Source organism: Gossypium arboreum, chromosome 9 (genome assembly GCF_025698485.1).
Source record: "Gossypium arboreum isolate Shixiya-1 chromosome 9, ASM2569848v2, whole genome shotgun sequence".
Classification (NCBI taxonomy): Eukaryota; Viridiplantae; Streptophyta; class Magnoliopsida; order Malvales; family Malvaceae; genus Gossypium; species Gossypium arboreum.
The window spans coordinates 54,005,534-54,010,999 of NC_069078.1; the positions used below are offsets into that span (position 1 = coordinate 54,005,534).

Genomic DNA, 5,466 nt, shown 5'->3' on the forward strand with positions numbered 1-5,466 from the left:
GATGCATTCATGAGCATGGTTCATGCTTCTTGCATGTTAGTTAAAATTTGTGTTTTGGATGGCTATGGACACCTTGAAATTGACCATGCTCATATATGTATATATATGTTTGCACATGATGTTTTGGTTATGAAGGAAGTGATGAATAAGTTTGTTTAAAGAAGAAGATGTTGAAGAATAATTGTGAAATTGTAAGCACATTCGGCCTAGCACACATATGAGTGCTTGATGCTATATTGTAAGTTTTGAGCTACAATATGCAAAGCATTAACTAGTAAAATGCATGCTGTTTTTGTGTGGTATTAAGTGCATAATTGGCCTCAACATGGACAAGTATATTCGGCCTTGGGTAGCCTATTGAAGGCCTTAGCTTTTCCTTGATGCTCGAATAAATTGTATTGAATTGCTTGATGTAGTATAAAATGTGCATGACCATTGTGTATTCAAGCTAAAGGGTGGCCATATGACCATTTAAATTCCTTGTCATATTCGGCCATAAGCTAGCACAATGAGGTTTTGATAAATTGAATTTGTTTGAATTAGCTCAAGAGCTAAGAGGGCCACAATTGGACAAGGGGAAGGAAAAAGTAATCGAATAGCCGTAAAAGCCGTTCGACAACATCCGAGGTAAGTCCTCAAGAAGTGACCTTACTTGAATTATGTGGAATGAAATATGGATGTATTGATTATTGATTTATGTGTGTATGAGTATTGAATGATACCGGGCTAAGTCCAGAAGGCGATTATGTTAGTGATTATAATTGTGTTTGAGCCTTAGTAACGAAAATAAATATGTATGTCCAATGATTATTGATGTATGTGTGCATAAGAAATTGAATGATATCCGGGCTAAGCCTCAAGACAATTATGCTGGAAATTATAACCGGGTTAAGACCGAAGGCAATTGTGCTAGTGGCTACATCGGGCTAAGACCGAAGGCATTCGTATGAAGTCATTCTATCCGGGCTAAGACCGAAGGCATTTGTGCAAATCGTGATATCCGGGTTAAGTCCGTAGGCCTTGGTGCGGGTTACCATAACCGGGCTATGTCCCAAGGCGATTGATCGAGTAGCGACATCCGGTTAAACTCGAAGGTATGTGATTTGAAAATTATAAGCTTGCTGGAAAATTTCAGCTAATGCACTGTGAAATTTCCCAATGACAAGGTAAGTGCGGTGTGTGCTTTGGCGCTAGGAGTAGAGCGTGTGAATATCCGCTCCTATGATGGAACGAGTTATCGGCCTTAATGAAGCCGTTATTTGTGTATGAACATAAGAGTTGGGATGGTGAAGTAAGTATGATTATGTGAATGTGCATTAATGAAATGATACATTTAACTATGTGAATGTATTGCTGTAATTAGAGTTGATTATATTTCTTGAGACTTACTAAGCATAAAAATGCTTACACCACCGCTTTGGCTCTCGTTTTCTAGATTTCGCTCGATAGCAATCGGATTCGGGATCGTTGAAGTCGAAGTCATCCACACTATCAAGCCCCCATTTTGGTATAAATTCTTGGTTGAACTTGAAATGGCATGTATAGGACTACCCTTGTTGGTTTAAATATGTTATGATGTATATGTGTACGGCCATGCGAAAATGGCTCGTAATAGTGAAGTATCAACTTAAACTATTTGCGGTTTGTATATATATATATATGGTGTCATGATGTGACTATGAATTGGAAATGGGAATGTTGGTCACATGATCAGCCATTGGCATGGTTAAAATGATCATATGTGGACCTATGTAAGGCAAGACTAGTTGGTTCATGGAGACTACAAAATAGGTAAGACCTACCTTAAAACAGATGCTGCCAGCTGCAGTAACGTGAATGTGAAAAATCACCAAAATTTGTAGGAATGGTATTAAATAGTGAATCAGATATGTAAATGAACATTGATGAGTCTATTTTCATATGGAAGAAACGAAATGGTCATAGGAGTTACATGTTAAGAGATATTAAAGCTATTGTAAGACAGGGCCAGAACGGTTTCTGGGTTCCCTGTCGCAGCTTTAAAAATTTACTATAAATTATCCAGAAAGAATTAGGAGACATACCTTATATGTAAAGATTTCATTTTGAGTCTAGTTTCATTTGAAACAAACGTCACCAGCATTAAAGCCCTGTACAGAGAGATATTCAAGTTATACCGCGCGAAGGTCAGAGCAGTCGATCCCTGTAACATGGGTGACTTTAACTAATAAACTGTACCAATTGGCCCTACCAAAAATTCTAGAAATAAATCCATGGATGGATATATGAGTCTAAATTCAGGGAAAATTTACGAAACCAGTTTCCGAGTTTTGAAACTTGAGATATGATTTTTAAGGCGACAGTGACGCAGTTTTTCCAGCCTGACTGGAAATGTCCAATGGATGGGCAAAACAAGTGAACTTGGCTTGCTAACCCCTCGTGTCCGACACCGGCGATGGTCTCGGGTTCGGGGTGTTACATAGTTAATGATTTAGATGTTAAAAACAAAAATGTAAAGAAATCAACATTGTTAGTGCTCGGGTTGCCACCCGAGAAGCGCTTATTTAGAGTCTAAGCTCGACTTTCCTCTCTTGTTACATAGTCATGGTGGTGCGAGGAGTTTACACTCCTCCTTCCAACTATCAATCTCATCAAAATAAGGTTTTAGACGAGTACTATTTACTTTAAAAATGCGAAATTTAAGATGAATTACCTCGACTGTACTATATGGAAAAATGCTAAGTTCCGTAAGAGGGATTGCTCTATTAGGTTCAGAAGTGGCAATACAAGGGTCTGCTACATCTAATAGTACTTTGTCTCCAACCTTAAGTTGATTTGGTGAAACATTGAGCCCGTCATGGCATGGTTTTGGTTTATTTTGTGTTCTCGATTTTAGTGTCTGCCATTCATCTAGTTCCTCAATTTGCAGCCTTCGTTCTTCATAGATGGGTCCTTTGTTGATACTTGAACAAGGTTCACGTATACTCTTCGAACGTGTTTCCTGCAAAGAAGGTTGCACCACATGATCAGTATTAGTAAAATTTTGAGCTTGAAGAGTGATGTTTCATCCCCTACACGAAGTGTGAGTTCACCTATACCAACATTAATAATTGTTCTAGCAGTTGCTAAAAAGGGTCGTCCTAAAATCAGAGGTACTATCCTCTTCCATGTCTAGAACAACAAAATCAATTGGGAATATAAATTTATCGATTTTGAAAAGTACATCTTCAATGATACCCCTAGGAAATCTAATGGTTTTATCAACTAACTGAATGTTCATCCTAGTTTGTTTTGGTTTCCCAAGACCTAGTTGTTTAAACATGTTATAGGGCGTGACATTAATACTAGCCCCTAAATCAGCCAATGCATTATTAGCATCTAAGCTACCAATTACACAAGGGATCGTAAAACTCCCTGGATCTTTCAATTTGTTGGCTAGCTTATTCTATAGAATGGCTGAGTAATCTACCTTCAACTCTACATGCGACGCCTCGTCCAACTTCTGCTTATTTACTAAAAGCTCCTTTAAAAATTTAACTGCGTTTGGCATCTACGAAAGAGCTTCAATAAATGGTAAGTTAATATGCAATGTCTTTAATAATTTAAGGAATTTACCAAATTGTTCGTCCATGTGGTCTTTCCTTGTTGCATTGGGGTATGGAACACGAGGTTTGTACTCTCTACTTATCGGTTTTTGGTTATTGTGGTCCATCTCACCTTTACCTTTACTTACCACAATTCCTTGCCTCGATTCTGGTTCAGGTTGACTAACCCTTCCTTATGTTGAACGGTAATCGCATTGAGCTGTTCCCTTGGGTTAGATTCTGTATTACTCGGCAAGCTACTTTGTAGTCATTCAGAAATTAGTTTGGCAAGTTGGCCTATCTGAGTTTCGAGCCATTAGATCGACGCTTGTTGATTCTTAAGTGTTGTTTTGGTATTCTGAAAACGAGTTTCAGACACCGAGATAAACTTTGTGAGCGTCTCCTCAAGGTTCAACTTCTTTTCCTTCTGGTAAGATGGTTGTTGGAAACCTAGGGGATATTACGGCATTTGATTTCCTTGGCCACCACATTAGAAGTTGGGATTGTTCCTCCAACCTGCGTTATAAGTGTTACTGTATGGGTTATTTTGAGGTCTAGAATTATTATTACCCATATATTGAACTTGTTCCTCCTTGGTGCTAGGGTTGAAGGATTGATATTCTGTGTGCACTCCTCCTTCATTTGAATCGCACCTCATCACTGGATGTACCTGAGTAGAACCATATAAACCATCAATCTTTTTATTTAAAATTTCTACCTGGTTAGATGGCATAGTAACCGTATCGAGGTTGAAAACACCAGCTTCTTTTGTAGGCTTTGTTCTCATGACTTGCCACTGATAGTTATTCAGTGACATCTCTTCAATAAATTCGTAAGCCACTTCAGGTGTTTTGTTATTCAGTGTTCCACCAGCAGCTGCGTCGATAAGTTGTCTTGTTGAGGGGTTCACATTGTTGTAAAACGTTTGAACCTACAACCATAAAGGTAACCTATGGTGAGGGCACCTTCTTAATAGATCCTTGTATCTCTCTCATGCATCATAGAGTGTTTCTAGATCCATCTACACAAAAGAAAAGATATCATTCCTCAACTTAGTCGTTTCAGCCGGCGAAAAATATTTAAGTAAAAATTTTCGGTCATTTGTTCCCAAGTTGTGATTGACCCCCTGGTAACAAGTTCAACCACTGTTTAGCTTTGTTTCTCAACAAAAAGGGAAAAAACTGAAGGCGAATGGCATCATCAGAAACGCCATTGATCTTACATGTGTCACAAAACTCCAAAAAATTCGCCAAATGAGTATTTGGATCCTCATCCTACAAACCATCAAACTGATCAAACTGTTGTATCATTTGAATTGTGTTAGGTTTCAGTTCAAAATTATTTGCAGCAATAGCAGGTCTAACTATGCTCGATTTGGCTCCTGTTAAAGTAGGTTTAGCATAATCATACATAGTGTGCGGAGCAGGATTTTGATTTACTGGATCAGCAGCAATTGCAGGAGGTAACGGATTTTCCTAATTTTCAGCCATTTCCTCAGTTGTGGTGGAAATATCATCCTCTTGCCCTTCATCTATGTATCTTAGGCTTCGCCTTATTTCTCTTCGGTTTCTGTGAGCTGTGTGTTCGATCTCACTATCAAAAAGAAATGGTCCTGATGGGTTTCTTCTAGTTATAAACTATAAAAACCTGCCAGAAGAAAATAAAATAAATTTTAGTAATAGAAACAAAAATAAAATTTAAATTGCAATAGAATAAATGCCTAAAGTAATAAAAATTAAGTGTTCCTAATATGTTAGGAACGGCGCCAAAAACTTGATTGATGCAAATCGCGATAAGTTTTAAATTTATGATTGATCGTACTTGAAAACTAACTATTATAACGATAAAGACAAGCGCACCTATGGAACAGTAGTATAGTTTATAGCAAGACCTAAATGTCGAA

The 5,466-nt window shown here is 37.9% G+C and overlaps 1 non-coding gene across 1 annotated transcript; it reads left to right on the forward strand.

Annotated features, from left to right (window-relative positions):
• The first annotated feature begins 4,510 nt into the window (after positions 1-4,510).
• LOC128281114 (small nucleolar RNA R71) lies at positions 4,511-4,617 on the forward strand. The gene has a single exon (XR_008271329.1). It is a non-coding gene; the product is annotated as a small nucleolar RNA R71 (small nucleolar RNA).
• The last annotated feature ends 849 nt before the right edge of the window (positions 4,618-5,466 follow it).